The sequence below is a fragment of the Herpailurus yagouaroundi genome, unplaced genomic scaffold (genome assembly GCF_014898765.1).
Source record: "Herpailurus yagouaroundi ecotype Mexico unplaced genomic scaffold, PumYag 139, whole genome shotgun sequence".
Taxonomy (NCBI): domain Eukaryota; kingdom Metazoa; phylum Chordata; class Mammalia; order Carnivora; family Felidae; genus Herpailurus; species Herpailurus yagouaroundi.
Window position 1 is genome coordinate 64,755,640 of NW_024412394.1, and position 17,219 is coordinate 64,772,858.

The following is a 17,219-nucleotide window of genomic DNA, read 5'->3' on the forward strand; positions in this document are numbered from 1 at the left end:
GACAGAGTTTGAGCAGGCAAAGGGTAGAGAGAGAGGGAGACACAGAATCCAAAGCAGGGTCCAAGCTCCGAGCTGTCAGCACAGAGCCCGATTCGGGGCTCGAACTCACTAACTGTGAGATCATGACAAAGTCCGACACTTAACCAGCTGAGCCACCCAGGCGCCCCCTCAATCCTCTTTTAAGAGTCAGCTTAACGTCAGCTTTTCGAGAAGCTTTCCACTAAGCAATCTCCCGTCTAATTATTTCTATAATAGCAATGTTACAACCGTGCATTGCAGTTATGTTTATCTTATCCACCTCTTGCCCCTCCCCACATTGAACTGTGAGTTCACCAACAGCAGAAATGGAGTCATATTTACTTTGAATCCTCAATACTGGCATAACTAGCACATAGCAGAATCTGGAATTTTTATTAAACGATTGGAAAATACAGAAAATTCATAAACTGAAAAGTTATACTAGCTACTTAAGAAACTTTTCCAGCTAAACTCTTCTCCAAATCAGTATAATCACACTTTAAATTCGGAAAACTGCAGGGGTGCCTGGGTGGCTCAGTTGGTTGGGCGTCTGACTCTGGATTTCTGCTTAGGTCATGATCTCGAGGTTCGTGGGACTGAGCCCTGCATCGGCGTGGAACCTGCTTAGGATTCTCTCTCTCTTGCACTCTCTCTTTCTGCCCCTTCCCCGCTCGCACACCACATGCGTGCCCATTCTGTGTCTCTCTCTCAAAATAAATAAACTTTAAATTCAGCAAACTTCCTTATTTTACAAGAATATTTTCCCCTCTCAAACATACACTACACTATCATCACCATGCATCCAATTGGAAGGCAATGTTTTGGAAGCACACAAATCACAACCCATCACACAGTCTACTAGAAGTAAGCTCTGGAGGACAGGGGCTACTTCCTGACTGCTGCATTCTCTGCAACTAATTCAAAGCCTGGAACAAAGCAGGTGCCCAGCCAACAACATTTAGCAAACAGCACAATATGATAAAGGTACAATGTACAATTATTAGTCTCTTTCACACTACAAACCAAGAAAGGCTAACCTATTACCTGGAGCTATTCTGCTGACAAAATCCCCAACTACCTAGAAATTACTTAAAATATCAAATAACTATTACTAGTAAATTTGAAAACATCTAAAAATAATCTATGCTGGCTGGTCTCCTTTTAAATTCATGAACACTAACCTCAAAAGTAGGCCCTGAGTACTGGCCAGCGTTCCTACATTTCTCTAGTCCATTTATTCTCCCACATCCTAGAGCACCATTTCATATCCCCTCTCTCCTCTAATTTTCATATCTCCTTCCTCACTCTCTTGCAACTAATGAACTGGCTTTCTATTTCCTTCTATCCTGTTACTAAGGATCAGTGGTTATCAACGGGTTTTAATGAACAGCCCAATTCCATGGGGGAATAGTTCCTAAATCTCTCCAACTTCTTCCAAATGTTGAAGTGCACCTGGACTCAGTCCTTGAACTACATCTTTGGAGATCTCCCATGGCTTTAAATATCATTTCTACAATAACAACTCCCCCATTTATGTCTTCAACCCAGACTTCTCTTCTGAACTCTAGTTTTATATATACCACACAATATTGACATTTCATTTGAAAATTTAGCATGTCCAAACAGAAAATGATTTCAGACCTTCCTTCCTCAGCTCCCTTGTTACTCTGTGGTCTTCCCCAAATCACTAAGTGGTAACTATTCTTTAGTTGCTAAGGCCATAAATCTTGGAGTCATCCTTGACCCTTCTTCATACCTGACTGCCCTAGCCGAGACACAAATCCAGAATCTGGCCATTTCTCACCATCTGCACTATTACCACACTGATTCATGGTACCTTAACCTTTCACCTGGATAAATGGCCTACTTTTGCCCTTGCTGCAGACAACATAGCAATCAGAAAGATCCCTCTAAACATGAGTCAGATCAATTTACTCCTTTACTCAAACCCTACCATCTCATCCAAAGTAAAAACTAAAGTTCTTACAAAGGCCTACAAGGTGGTATATGACCTGGACCCATTCTGACCTGATTATCTACTCCTCTCCCTTTTTGCTCACTCAGTTCCAGCCAGACTAGCTGGTATGCTCGTTTGGGACTTTGCAGTAGGTCTGATGCCTCATTTCACTACATCCACATGAAACCCTTCTTTATCACTTTTAGGTGTCTGTTCAAATATCATGTTTTCTAAAGCCATCACTGCAATTTCCTACGCAGGCCATCAACAGTCCTTGTTCCCCTTCATGACTTTATTTTTTCTCTCTAGCACTTTCACCACCTGACATATTTTTAAATTAATTTTTATATTAATGTCTTTCCCCTCACATGCTCAAAGTGAACTTCATGATGGCAAGATTTTTTATTATTTTATTCACTGTTTATTGTTTTATTTACTTTTTGTTCAGTGCCTGGCACATAAGAGGCACTCAGTAGTTGTTAAAGTAATAAAACAAACCTACACTTGAGGTATGGACATTATTCTAAACAGTCAGAGCCAGATAGTAGCATTCTGCTCATTTTCCCCCAATTTTAACCAGCATACCTTTGAAGATCATGGCACATGCTCAAATCTAGCATAAAACTCTAAAAATAAAATAAAATTCCCCTCAATTACTACCTTCAGCCCAATATCTTTATTTTCAAATTCTAAATTCAGCCAACAAATCCATCTATGCAAATCACAAACAAGTAAGTTCAAATCCAAGTACCCAGTCCAAAAGACTCTTTGAGATTTATCAAGTGGATTCTGGAAGGCCTTGGAAGTTCAGTGATGTCTGACAGTCTTTGAGTTCTGACTGTCGCTTAAGACATGCTGTGTCTCCCCAGAAAAAACTAGAACCAATCCAGTTTCCCTACGTTCCTCAAGTTTCAGGTAGGATTTCAAAATAATCCAAAGTATAAAGGATGTGAAAGTTCTTTGCCAACAGAAAACGACTTCGTTAGCACTAAATATTATTATTAAAATGAGATTTAACGAATGCCATCGAGAAGATAAACTGGAGAAAATACCCACCAAATTAGGATAGAATCAAAGTGCCTGTGAAATAATTATGATTTAAATAACTATTCCACGAAAAATGCACGTCTTGAACTAAATAAACTCTAGAGCCTGCGACAAGACCCTAGGCTTCCTACTTTAGTAAGAAACTGACAGATTCCCGGAGAGAGATCACACAGGCTACACCCTCCGGCCTGCCCAAGGTCCCCGGGGGGCGGCATCTGGCCAACCCCACCTACCCCGGAGAAACCACCTTCACCAGCCACCGCCGCCCGGGGGAGCGCTCCTCTAGCCTAACACTCGCCCCTCCTTCTTACCACACCTACCTGGCACCTCCCCAACTCTTCTCCTCCGGGCATTTCCCCACCCTAGGGAGATGGAGACAGACAGACACACACACGCACACGCACACGCACACTCACACTCACCAGAAATGCCAGCTCCTTCTCCCGCTTCCTGCACCGATGAAGACGCTCGGATCCCGGGCTCTGGCAGGGCGGCGGCGCTGGCTGCTTGATACCCTGTCCCGCAGAGGCGCGGGAGCCTGGAGTCCCGAGAGCCCGCGCAGCCGCAGAAGGCAGCGGCGTGGAGGTCGGTGCCGATCTCTGCTGCACTTCCGCCCTCCGGTATCCTGCCAATACAACCCGCAGCGCCGCGGGGCCTTGGAAGCCCACAGCAAGTCCAGTCACCCTCGGCGCCCAGAGATGACGTCACCGAACCCACGTGGCCTGCGCCCCACCTTCCGCGTTCCGCCCAACCCCGGGAGGAGGCGGGAGCTGCACTAGAGCATGCGCAGACGGAGCGGGGCGCGTGGCTTGGGGGTCAAACCTCTGTCAACTTTACAGCTAACTCCGTTTTAGGGGAGGCTCACGCCTTTTGCATGGTTAGGTATTTCGAGAGGCTAATGTAACAGTACTGTAAAAGTAGAGAGTTTCAAAAATACTGAGACCCTGCCTCATAGAGGTTGACCGCAGCATTCCCCTTTCCTGGCTTCGCAGAATAATAGTAATAAAATGTTGGTTATCAACGTGTTTTCTTATCTATTTTCTCACTTGATCTTCTTGATCTTCTCAATTTTGGCGGAACCACAACAGGGATTAATAGCCGTAGTTAACAGAGGAAGACTAAAACGCATGAGTACTGAAGTACTTTCTCTTTCTCGTAATTATGCATGCCATACCTGCTAGGTAAATACTGTGCTGGGACTCAAAATAGGTTCCTGATCATTAGAAAGATTAGGGAAATCCTAGTAGTAGCCACAGGATTCTTTCAAAACGACAAATCTTGGAGATTGAGTAGTCCACTGATTTCGAATGATGAGTCACAACCCATTGGTGGGTCATCTAATTCAGTGTGTCATGACTGGCATTTTTAAATGAAATATAGTAGAAAATACTGGCATGCTTGTTTCCTGAATTTTTTTACTTCAGTATGCATACACTGGGTAGAATGCGAAATACATTTCTTGGTATGGATGACAATCCAAAAATTTAGAAGCCATAGTCTGGCCCACTCCACCTACCTAATGCAGAAATCTCCTGTACAGTATCCCCAGTAGTCAGTCATTAGTTTTTGTGAAAAAGCTCTTGGAATTGAGATGTCCCACCATGTGAACTAGACTTATCTCATCTTGGACAAATCAACCATGATGACCACTCTGTGACCTGAAGCCCTCTTGAGCAAATTCTCCACATATACATTCTTTCTTTTTGTTTAATCATGCTATACTCTCCGGAATCCAGGTTTATAAAAGCAGGTCTTACAGGAGGTGGGGTCTTGTAGCCACACAAGACATACTTCTGTCAGTAAATCCGTTAATAAACCATTTCTCATCAAGTTGGGCTTGTGGCCTTTTTCTTCAGTCTTAATGCTCCTTCAGACTTTAGAGGTCATTTGCCTATGCCTCCCTTTCACAGAACACCCACCTTCCCAATGATAGCCAAAATTGTACGGAATTTACTCTGAAATGTATCCAAAATATTAGATGAATTTATGGATGGGTAGAGGAATGGGTAGATGGATAAATATGTGATAATACAAGTAAGTACAGTAAAATGTTAATAATAGAATCTAGGTGGTGAGTATATAGGTATTCACTGTAAGATTCTTTCAATTTTGCTATATGTTTGAAAATTTTTCTAATAAAATGTGGGGAAGAACCCACATAGGAAGAAAGAAGAGAACCAAATAGGAAGAAAGTTATTACATTGAGCTGAAATTCAGCTTCCGGTAACTTTTAAGTATTGACCCTGTTTTCTTCTTTTCTCCCCTTGTCCTTTCCCAACCTTGTGCCTAAAAACTGCAATGGAAATATCTAACCCCTGCTCTAATAGCACTTCAGATATTAAAAGATAGCTCTCATGCTCCATAACTCACTCGAGCTAACAACTGTCGATTCTTTCAGCCATTATTCACATGACATACCACTCTTCTGGATCTGGTCCAGTTGTCACTGTCCCTATTAAATAGTTGTACTCTTTCCCATCTCATGATTATTCTCCTTGAGCAAAAATTTGGAAATAAGAGGAATTCTATATTTGCTCCCTGTCATTTCCATTGGTTAACATTATGTCTTGTCTCTCAGTCAATGGCACTGTATCTTTCAAAATTTTGTTCTATGAAGATAACTTTTAAAGAGCTCTTTTTGACTGACCTTACCATTTCCCCCAAACCTCAACTCATTCTGGATGATTCTCAGGCAGCTGTTTCGAATTGTGTCAACTTGTTTATAAAGTCCTCCAAAATTATTGATTGAAAGGAGAGATTCCAGTGAAGTCTCTGTTAATGACATGTTTTCTTTTCTTCTCACTATAATAGTCTGCACATGTAAAGTCTGGTTTTTATTTTTGTATGCCTCATAACTTGTAATATTCAGAGCCATGGGATCACAAATTTCTTTGCTCTAAATTTACTTAAATTTGCTTTCCTAAACTCTAAGTTGTCTCTACTATCCCCATGAACTCTAACATGCCATTCTGGCTCAAAGGTCTCATTTACTCTCTTTTGTCTTCAACCTGCTAGTTTCAGAGGATGAATTAGTTAAGCCAAGTTTAGTTCTTCTACTTCAGCTCTAGCTCCTCTGACTGTGCCCCAACCAACTGACCTGCTTCCCCAATTTCCCTCACTTCTGGTTTCTTTCTTCAGTCTATAGCCATGTTCAAATGTGCTCTCCTCCTATTAAAATCCTTCATCGCTTTTTACTTAAACAATTACGACAGCCTCCCTAACTGGTCTCCCTGATTCCAGCCTTGCTCCATCCATCTGTATTTGCCTTTGATTTCAACCAGAGTAGATTATAGTCATCCCCACTTATCCACAGGGAATACGTCCCAAGACCCACCCCTCCCACGGATACCTGAAACCACAGATAGTACTAAGTCTCATATATATTATGTTTTTTCCTACACATGCATACCTATGATAAAGTCTCATTTATAAATTAGGCACAGTAAGAGATTAACAACAGTAACTAATAATAAAATTGAACAATTATAACATACTGTAATAAAAGTTACGTGAATGTGGTCTCTCTCAACATACAGTAGTGCACTCACCCTTCTCATAATGATGTGAAATGACAAAAGGCCTACGTGCCAAGACGAAGTGAGGTGAATGACACAGGCATTGTGATGTAATATTGGGCCTATGCTGACCTTCTTCTGACAATATGTCAGAAGGAGAATCATCTGCTTCCCGACCTCAACCGACTGCTGGTAACCAAAACTGAAAATTGAAACTGCGGATAAGGGAGCACTACCACATACTCTTATGCACTCTAACCATGTCACTCTGATACTTAAACATTTTAACGATTCCTTCTGGGCGAATGCCTGGTTTCTTAGCGTGATCAGTTGGTTCCTTCCTTCCTTTCCCAGTACTCCCTGTCTTGCACTTCAATCTTTAATAGTATCAAACATTTTGCAGTTCTGTGCACTCAGGCTGTGTCATGCTTCTGTGTCATTGATCCCTCTGTCCTGCTGCCTGAAATGATATCCTCCACCAGACCCTTCTTCCCTAAAATTCTATCCCCCAGATCCCTTCTCCCCCATTTACCATACACTACTCATTCCCCAACGTTCTGTTCAGGTGTTAGAAAGTTTCCTGGTCGGTGGGGAGTTGGAGGCGCACCTGGGTGGCTCAGTCAATTAAGTATCTGACTTGATTTGATCTCACGTTTCTTGAGCTCGAGCCCTGTATTGGGCTCTGTGCTGGCAGTGCAGAGCCTACTTGGGATTCTCTCTCTCTCTCCCTCTCTCTCCTCTTTCCCTTTCTGCCCTTCCTCCCACCCCGGTCTCAAAAATAACTAAATAAACATTAAAAAAGAGAGAGTTTTCCCGGGTCCACCCAATCTGGGTTAGACGCTCTTCATACTTTCCTCAATCTTTTCGTGCATCCTTAATGACAGCATGATGCCTGGCATTCAATAAATGTTTGTTGAAATAAACTAAGCTGAACATGGGTTTTCTTCCATGATTCCCATCACTGTCAACCTGAGGAATTAAATTCTTCCTCATAGCTTAGAGTTTAAGTAGAGAGAAGTGGTTTCCTTTATTACTTTACCAATTTCAAAATTATTAGCAAGGGAAGTTGAAAGTGATGAAGGCACCCTGCTGTCAGCAGGTTGGGTGTCCCCCAGTCACCAGGCAGTAAGGGTCTCCACCACTGCCATATCCTGTCTCTGTGCCAGTTTTCTGATCTGTGTGGGGAGTGTGTCATTGCTTCCTCCATCTGACTACGCACTCTCTAGTGTATTCCCAGAACACAACCATATTTCTGTTCTTCTGTTTTTATCCTTACTCAAATAACTCCTCTCAAATGATTCTAGAATGGAAACTCCTAGAAAGCAGAGATGAGCTCCTATATGTGAAGGACTACAAACCAGAGTTCCAGAGGCTGGAACTGGATCACTGGTTTGATGCTAGAATGTGCTCTCACCTTAGCATACATACTGTGACGAGATGCATGTGCTAGGTTAAGTTTCAATTCCAATTGCCCAAACTGAGAATTCCGTGCTCCGGAGGTGGTCAGGTACCAACATCGGAAAGACCACACTCCAGAAGCAAGTATCACAAGGATGTCTGTTGTCACTATGTTGATCAACATCTCATGGTTTGCTAGCATAGTGAATGTCAGAGTTGGGTTTTTATTTCTGGCTCGCTCAAAGGTATGATAAATGTTAGAAATGGGATCTTTATGAAATTAGCAGTACTTAGGATATGTAGATGGACGAAAATATTTTAGAGATTCTTACCACTCTCGGATGAACAGACTGTAGAAATCCATAAAGCCTAAAGCTTGATCCATAAATTTTCTTATGTCTTCTATAAAAGTTATAGAATTCAACCTCAGGAATGGTGTTATACCTGCCTTAAGAGAACCTTTCTTGCAAGGAGATATGAGAGCATCTTTAAAGGGCAGAGAGTTGGGATCTCATCAACCTTATAGAGCAGGTTATAGTTACTATTTTGTTTAACAAATGTCTGCATGAACAAAGGAACTTGGTCTAAGACTGGCTTACATTATAATCTCACATCCAGATTCTGGGAAAGTAATTAATCCTTATCCACCTCAGCTTCTCTGGTGGCTACGGTTATCTAGGGAAAAGAACCTAAGAGTTATACATGATCAAATTAGTCTTTGTCAGTTAGCCATAGTGGCAGATACATTCTCTTTGTCCCTTAAAATGTTTTTAAAACCCTAAAAAAATTTAATGATAACAGTTTTTACCAAACAATTTGGCCTTCTGGCTTATGCTGGCACCTGACAATTGTGGGCCCACATTGCCACACGGCAACCATGAGCTGGAGTGGAGCAGTAGCTGGCCCCTTTTGGGCTGGGCATGCCCTCCCCACGTCACCATTGTCTCCACACTCTCACCTGTGTGGACGTTAGATTACCTACCCGGACACTGGAAGCACTGGAGCTTATCCTCCTATATAGCTCGTCATATTTCTAAGGCACTGCCTACCTCAAGTTTTGCATATAGATATTAATGTTGCTGAATAAAAAATTAAATAACCAGTACAAAATATGTTACACTGAAGAATTTAACATACATTTAATTGTGATTATGATCGTATTTATGGCTTTAAGATTTTACTTTTAATCAATTCTAAAGATACGTTTGAAAGTTGGGAGATATATATATGTCTTATCTTATAAAGTGAGAAAGCATTTGGAGGATCCAAATATTTCAAGACCTGTAGTGTTCAACAATCCTGGGAATTCCATTTGTATCTATTTCACTGGCATTCTAAAATCTATCCAGGAGCTGGATACATAGACTCATTTTGCTCCAGTGATAGCCTTTCATGCACTGTGTCAAGTCTTCATTCATTCAACTATTTCATGAGGCTACATTGTCATGTGCATGGTAAAATAATAAAAAAAAAAAAAACTCTTGAACAACATTACAGGGACCCCCAAATTTAAATACATTCATGAAAATTTATTTTAAAATCACAGTTTGGGACAGTTTTCTTATGACTACCATGTGAACTATAACTACTGTGTGTAATTCTCTCACTGCTATGGATAAAATGCAGATTTCTATTGAAAATATTGTGTTATAAGACTGTATGATTCCAGTTACTCAGAACTCTCTATCTACTTGTCTACACAGATGAGTTCTGCAGGAGTGAATTAAAGCAATATGCCAAATATTCTTTGTAGAATATATACATATTTATACTCATAATTCATACATATCTGTGTTCTAATTTTTCATCCCGTAAACTAATATTATTCTGAAACAATCTTTGAATTAGATTATTTGGCTGTTCCCATATGAATATTTTTCCATAAAAAGCTCTTATTAATAACCCAGACAAGTAAATCAGTTTTTTAAATATGATTTTTCAATGAGTACAGAAGGAAAAGTAGTCTGGGAAGTGTATAACTTATGAGGAAGTAAAAAAACAAAAAACAAAAAACAAAAAAACCCACACACAGCCTGATTCTTGAAACAGCAAAATAAATCCTTGCAATAACATGTTGCTGTCACCAGGTGTCACAATCAACCTGACATGAAGCTCAGAGCTCCTTAGCCAGTGGGGCCAGTCAAGGGCACCCTCAATGATGTTACAGTGTTTCCCAATAGGAAACCTCTGGTTAGCTCAAGAGATCTTGTGAAAACCTTGCGAATCTTTTTAGATTCTCACAACAAAATTATTTTCATTAGGAAAAAAACCCACTTTCTAAACCTTGTCAGTACTAAACAAAATCTCTTTCAAATCTATTTCCTCTCCTTCACATTCGATTTGTTCTTAGATCATAAACTAGTGTAGAAGAGCAGTCAGAGACATGAGCTCTTAAATCCCACATCGTACAGCTATTGCCCGTGTGGTCAGAGACAAAATGATTTAACCGGGATTAGTTACATAATTTGCAATGTCCAGTGCAAGATCAAAATGAGGCCCCTTGTTTAAAAAAAGAATTACAAGATGGCGACAGCAGATGGTTAAACCAAGAGATGGGCAGTTGAAGAGGCCACATGCCCAAGAACCTGGCTCTTATGTAACTTCTCCAAGCTTCCACTTCTCCGTTTTCCTTGCGGTGAAATGAGGAAAATGATAGCACCTGCCTCAGAGATTCATTGTGAAGATTAAGTAGGATGGATGATGCACATAAAACATTTACTACAGTGCTTGGCACATAGTGAGCTCTCAACATATGGGAGCTGTTGTTTTTATGTCCTTCGTCGGACATACCATTCCTCCTTGCCAACCCATTTTACAATCTGCTTCCAGAGCTGTCTTCTTTAGCACAGTTCTAATTATGCCTCTGTCCTGTTTTTACAAAAACCAAATCCTTGCTGCCAACAGATTTAAATCCAAATTTCTCGGTCTAACCCTAATCCAGCTTTCCAGCTTCATTACCCATCACCTGTCTGGCTGGTCTCTCTCTGACCTTCCTGTGCCTTTGGTTACCCAACTTTAAAGAGCAGGTAATATATCTTTTTTAATTACTTAACTTTATTTTTTAGAGGAGTTTTAGGTTCACAGCAAAATTGAACAGGAAGTCCAGAGAGTGTGTGTGTGTATATATATATATACACACATACATCCCTTGTCTACACACACACACACACACACACACACGCACGCACACGCACACACACACACGCGCACACACACACACACACACACACACACACACACACACAGTCTCTTCCTTATTGGCAGATAGCCTACACTGCAATGATACATTTGTTATAATTGATGAACGTATATTAACACTCCATTGTCACCTAAAGTCCATAGTTTACATTACGGTTCACTTTTGGCGTTGTATATCCCATAGTTTTGGCCAAATTTATGACATGTATCCACCATTACAGTATCATACAGAGTAGTTTTACTGCCCTAAAAATCCTCTGTGCTCCACCTTTTCATCCCTGTTGCCTCCCAACCCCTGGCAACCACTCATCCTTTTGTCTCAATATTTTTTTCTTTTCCAGGATGTTATAGAGTTGAAATCATAAAGCATGTAGGCTTTTCAGATTGGCTTCTTTCACTTAGTAATAGGCAGTTAAGTTTCCTTCAAGTCTTTTTCAGGTGCAATGTTTTAAAATAAAAATTTTAAATGTTAAGCATAAGTGCCATTTAACTACACAGAGCAGAATATTAAGATGATTTCGCTTTTTTGCTTTAAAATGTAAGTAAAATTTAATACAGATGTATCAACAACTATTGTGCTGGGACCTTTCGGTGGGATAATTTGCCCACATACATTAATTGTCAGAATTGCCATCCCAGAAGTAGTATGTTTCTAAAGGCCCTCTGAATTTTAGGGACAAGCAGTGTGGTTTAAACCACCTAATCTTTTTTTAATTAAAGTATTCAGGTTTACCTCAAAAAAAAGTTTGTTGTGGCTTAAGTGCTGAATTTTTTAAAAGTCCACTTTATAATCATTACCTTTTGGCATTCACCTCCCAGATCTGATGGCACAGCCAGCCCACACCTTCCTCCTTTATCTTTCTCCATTATCTTTCTCCTCTGGCCTTCTCACTACCAGACACAAGCCATGATTTACTTTTCATGTTTCTCTAAACGCTACAACGGAGACATTCTCTATCCATCACTGTGTTTCTAAGATCCATCTATTACCTTGGGCTTTAAAAAACTGGCATGGCTTAAGAGCCTGAAAGAGAAGGAAAAGGCATAGGTATTTCAGGAAAGGAATAAAAGAATGATCAAAAGCAGGGACAAACTAATCATGTCACGCTGGGGTGTCGTGAGTGTTTTATTCTGCAAATGTAAGATATTATATGTCAGAAAGCTGGAAACATCATCATGTATCCATTATTTGTCTGGTTAGTTAGTTGACAGGACTGAGCTTACCATGAGCTGGGCACAATTCTGTAACATTTTTCTACTATTCTAACCAGGGTCTCAAGGCTCATACAGTTTGGGAAGTCCTCTTTAGAAAGCACACATGCTCATAAATAATTTACAAATACAGGGGCGCCTGGGTGGTGCAGTCGGTTAAGCGTCCGACTTCAGCCAGGTCACGATCTCGCGGTCCGTGAGTTCGAGCCCCGCGTCGGGCTCTGGGCTGATGGCTCGGAGCCTGGAGCCTGTTTCCGATTCTGTGTCTCCCTCTCTCTCTGACCCTCCCCCGTTCATGCTCTGTCTCTCTCTGTCTCAAAAATAAATAAAAACGTTGAAAAAAAATTAAAAAAAAAATAATAATTTACAAATACAAAATTGAATGGCCTCAGAAAGGGCTCATGCAAGTGTAGGGCTCTGAAAGTTTAGCTTCCCTGTAAATCCTTTCTTTAACCATTCAGAGACTGAAGTTAAGAAGTAGCCTTCAGGTAGTTTGATATTTCACCTGTCTCAGGTATCCAAGACTGCTTCTGGCCCATGATCTAAACTTCTCCTTAGAAAAACTGTTCATCTTTGTTGGATTGCCATTAGAGCAAAGAGCAAAGTTAAACAGCAATCTTTCACCTGCCTGCCCCACATTTCCATGCACTTTTTTATGCATCTTTATTCTATTCACGGCCTTCTTCTAGGCAGATTTTCTAACATTCTTTTCATCCACTAACCGTAACATGAAATTTTTGTATTCCTGAAAGATAGATTCAAATAAAGTACCATTTTCTCTCCCCCCCCCCACCCAACGCTTTCCCAGCAATTTATAAAATGATGAGTGTTTCTCATAGAACAATGTGTTCATTCATTTAGGGTAGGCTTTCCTGTGTGCAGCTGTGCAAGGTACTCAGGATACTAAGACGCATCAGAAATAATTTCTTCCCTCAAAGAACTCTCATTCCAGTGTGGCAGAGAACTGATAAGTAAACAAATCACTGCGACAGTCCCTAACAGGCTGTAATAGAACTATTTACACCCATCATGGGAACCTAGCTTCAAGAACAAACCAGTAGCAACGTATAAAAGAAGTCTTGCAGGACAGATAGGATACAACAGGTAGACAAGGAAGCAAAGGACTTTTAAGCCAAGGGCTCTTAACCAAGAGTTCTGTGGTACAAATTCAGGGGTTTGAAGAATTTGTATAGGAAGATCATTACATCTTTATTTTCACTAACCTCCTCCCTTTGAAATTTAGAATTTCCTTCAATCATAAATACAGGCCACAAACTGAAGTTAATATTAGCGATACTTGTAACTTGCCACTGATTGAAACGTAGATGCAGTCAACTTGACATTGCAGTTGACTCATAGTCTCGAAATATTATTTACATGTATCATTACTTTGAAATTAGAGTAGGTTTTAGACCCCACCGTGAGACCTTATTTCTTGCCTTAATAAACATCCTATAACACAAACTTGTTTTTTTGTATATTTGGATAATTTTACATGAATATAATTGGATCTCTTTATAATAATATGTATGTTTCTGCATTTAAATATATTTTTCTGAGGGGCGCCTGGGTGGCGCAGTCTGATAAGCGTCCGGCTTCAGCCAGGTCACGATCTTGCGGTCCGTGAGTTCGAGCCCCGCGTCAGGCTCTGGGCTGATGGCTCGGAGCCTGGAGCCTGTTTCCGATTCTGTGTCTCCCTCTCTCTCTGCCCCTCCCCCGTTCATGCTCTGTCTCTCTCTGTCCCAAAAATAAATAAACGTTGAAAAAAAATTTTTTTAAATATATTTTTCTGAGAAAGGCCCCATAGACTTCACTGGACTAAGGGATCCACCGCCAAAATAAGAATAAATAAATAAGGTTAAGAACCCACGTTCTCGGCAAAGGAAACAGAAGATGCTGCAAGTGTAAATGATGAGGCTTGTTCAAGAATTCTGTCACAAGCCCACTCTAGTTCTCTTCTCAACTCTAAATTCTTTCCACTTCTCTCCTCTTAACTCTCTTACTGACACTACCCTGGCTTGGGGCCCCTGTCCACCTGGCCCTTTTCCAATCCATTCCCCATACTTCCTCCAGAATGTTCTATATCAAATGCTATATGAAGGAAAAATTCTTCCTCTACCCTTCCAGGTCTACTAGCTGGACTAAAATTTACTTGAGGAAGATTGACAGGAAAAAAAAAAAAAAACAAACAGCCTTATTATGGGTGCATGGAAGCTCAGTAATGAAATTGAGGCCTAAGGAAATGACCAAACAGGTGGTATTTATGCTTTTTAGACAAAGAGACAATATATTCACGAGGAAGTGACAGAAAAAAGAAAACAGGGGTTTAGGAGTTTCAATTAGTAAGACTTCTAACTAGAGTTTGGGCTGAGGTGTAGAGTAGCAAAAAAGTAACAAGTTTTTTTTTGTTTTTGTTTTTGTTTTGTAGTTTTCTTGGCTTCAAAGCTCCTATCTGGTGCTTTTACTTCTTAGTACAGGGAGGGTGTGCTTTATATGGAAGATTTCTGCTTTGAGGGGAGGGAGGGGGTGCGGGGAGGGAGTTCCGTAGAGGAGGGGCTGAAGGTCCTTGCCCTGGTTGACTCCTAAGTAACTTCAATCAAAATCATCAATGGGCTCTTGTGGTACGTCTTGGCTGGCCTGCCATTGGCCCCTACAATATTAATGTTGTGCCACTGCTATTCAAGTTGTAGGGGGTCAGGAGAGCCCAACCTGCTTGGCCTTTATCTTGTGTCTTTCTGCAGTCCCCAAGGCATCTCTGAGACATCTGGAAAACCCTGACCTGAAAGAGTGGCTTTCAACAGCGTCTGTGGGTCATTTGCTGCCTTTCCATCTTCATCTCCTACCATGGGCTCTGCCCGGCAGCCTCACTGAGGTACTTTTCACTCTTCAAAAATGTCCTACCCTCTTTCATCTCTGGGGCTACAGGCAAGCTATTTCCTCTGCCCGGGACACTACTTCTCACTGCTCCCTTTTCCTGGCTAATTCTGACTTAATTTGTTAGGTGTCTTTTCTTCTGGGAAGTGCTCTCTACACCCCCAGGAATGGCCTAAGAACACTTCCTATGTGCTGCCCGAACATTCATTTTATCATCGAATGTTAATAGGCTTTTCACTGCTCTGTGTTTCACAAAATACTCTCTTCTCTGGTTGGCACTGAGCCTTTACTCACTGTTTAATTCCCCATATAGTGCCTAACAGGTAGTGGGCATTCGGAGGCTATTTACTGGTGAGATGAATAAATGAATGAAGCCAAAATTGTTGTTGCGGGGCCACCTGGGTGGCTCAGTTGGTTGAGCTTCTGACTTCGGCTCAGGTCATGATCTTGTGGTTCATGAGTTTGAGCCCCACATCTGGCTCCCTGCTGTAAGCCTGTCAGCACTGAGCCTGTCCACTTCAGATCCTCTGTCCCCCTCTGTCTCTCCCTCCCTCCTGCTTGTGTTCTCCCAAAAATGAGTAAATATTTTTTAAAAATTGTTGTGGGGGGTTTTATCAGGACAAGGCTTGAAACCAAGATAAGGAATTTGGATTTTATCCTCTGGACCAGGATTTTTCAAATTGTAAGTTACGATCTATTAGTAGATAATGAGGTCAATTTAGTGGTTTGCAATGCTTGTTTTTGTGTGAAATACATTTTTATAAAGAATACAGTAGCATAAAATAGAAGATATCACAGTGCATCACAAGTAGCAAGGGTAAATTTTTCTCATAAAACTTCTACTTCAGGTATATTGTGCACATACATGCATAACCTATGTAAGTATGTGTGCATTGTGCTGTGATGTAGAATTTCTTTCTTCCAGTGGGTCACCTCCGGAAGGTTCTAAAGCTGCCGCTGTAACCACAGAGATGTATTGAAGGGGCTCAATTAAGGGCGTGATATGATCAGAGTTGTGGTTTTTGAAGCTTCCTCAGACCACAACACCAAGGGTGTTTTGACAGAGATGCCTCTGGGGGCAATGGGAACACCTGAAAAGCTACTACAGTCAACTGAAAAATGACAAGAAAGGTAGTGGGGGTGGGATGGGAAGGAGAAATAGTTACTGATTAGATGGAGAGTGTGTATGAGGGGGGCTGGGGTTTCAGTTATGGTTCATGCCAAGACAGCATACAAAATGGAGCTTGCCTGTGAAGAATCCTTGTGTACATTTTTGGTAACATCTAAAGACACCTTGATTTTGAGAGCTAAGTCCAGACCGAAGACATTTTCTTAGGAAATCATTTATCACTTGTGTTAGTCTGGTCCTCCCAGAGGCAGATACCAAAAGAGTATAAAAGGATATCAAATTTGCAAAGGTTTTATTAGGAGAAATCCTTGCGATAGAAAATTGGGGAGGGGGCACAGGAAGGGGCCTGGAAAGCCATCAGTCAGCTATTGCAGCCTAAGGAAGGCATAGCAAAGAATGTTGAAGAATCCTCAAGCCAAAGTCATCAATCAGGGGAGAGGGTGTCTCCTAGGATTAGGACTGCCTTAGAGTCTGGGCCACATTCACTCATTGGTCTTGGCCATGAGCAGCATGTGGGAAACGTGGATTTCAGAGTTCACGTTGGGGCCTTGGTCAACCACTTTCACTCACACCTAGAGGTCTGTGAGGGGTGTTCTCTTGGTCACAACTACACTTTAGTGAGCACATACCATCATTTAGTGCATACACATCAGTGTAAGTACAAGTCCAATTCTGTAAACAACCCTTCTCAATCAAGAAGCTCTGCAGGGCAGTCTATAACTTTGCCTCTCCTAGTGACGATTTCAGACCACTCCTCCTCCTTTTCAGATTTCTCTTGTTCCTGGCACTCATTTACTCATATTTAGGAATTAACAGTTAATTCTGTTCATCATGAATTGCTCCTGCCTTGCTTTTTGTTGCCTACATATCA

The 17,219-nt window shown here is 41.2% G+C and overlaps 1 protein-coding gene across 1 annotated transcript in view; it reads right to left on the reverse strand.

Moving 5' to 3' along the window:
• ATG5 (autophagy related 5) overlaps window positions 1–3,691 on the reverse strand; it is a 131,175-nt gene extending 127,484 nt beyond the window's left edge. Inside the window, exon 1 of the mRNA XM_040474286.1 lies at window positions 3,445–3,691. The gene's annotated coding sequence lies outside the window, so the exon portion shown is untranslated. The remainder of the gene's footprint in view (window positions 1–3,444) is intronic.
• Between the last annotated feature and the right edge of the window lie 13,528 nt (window positions 3,692–17,219).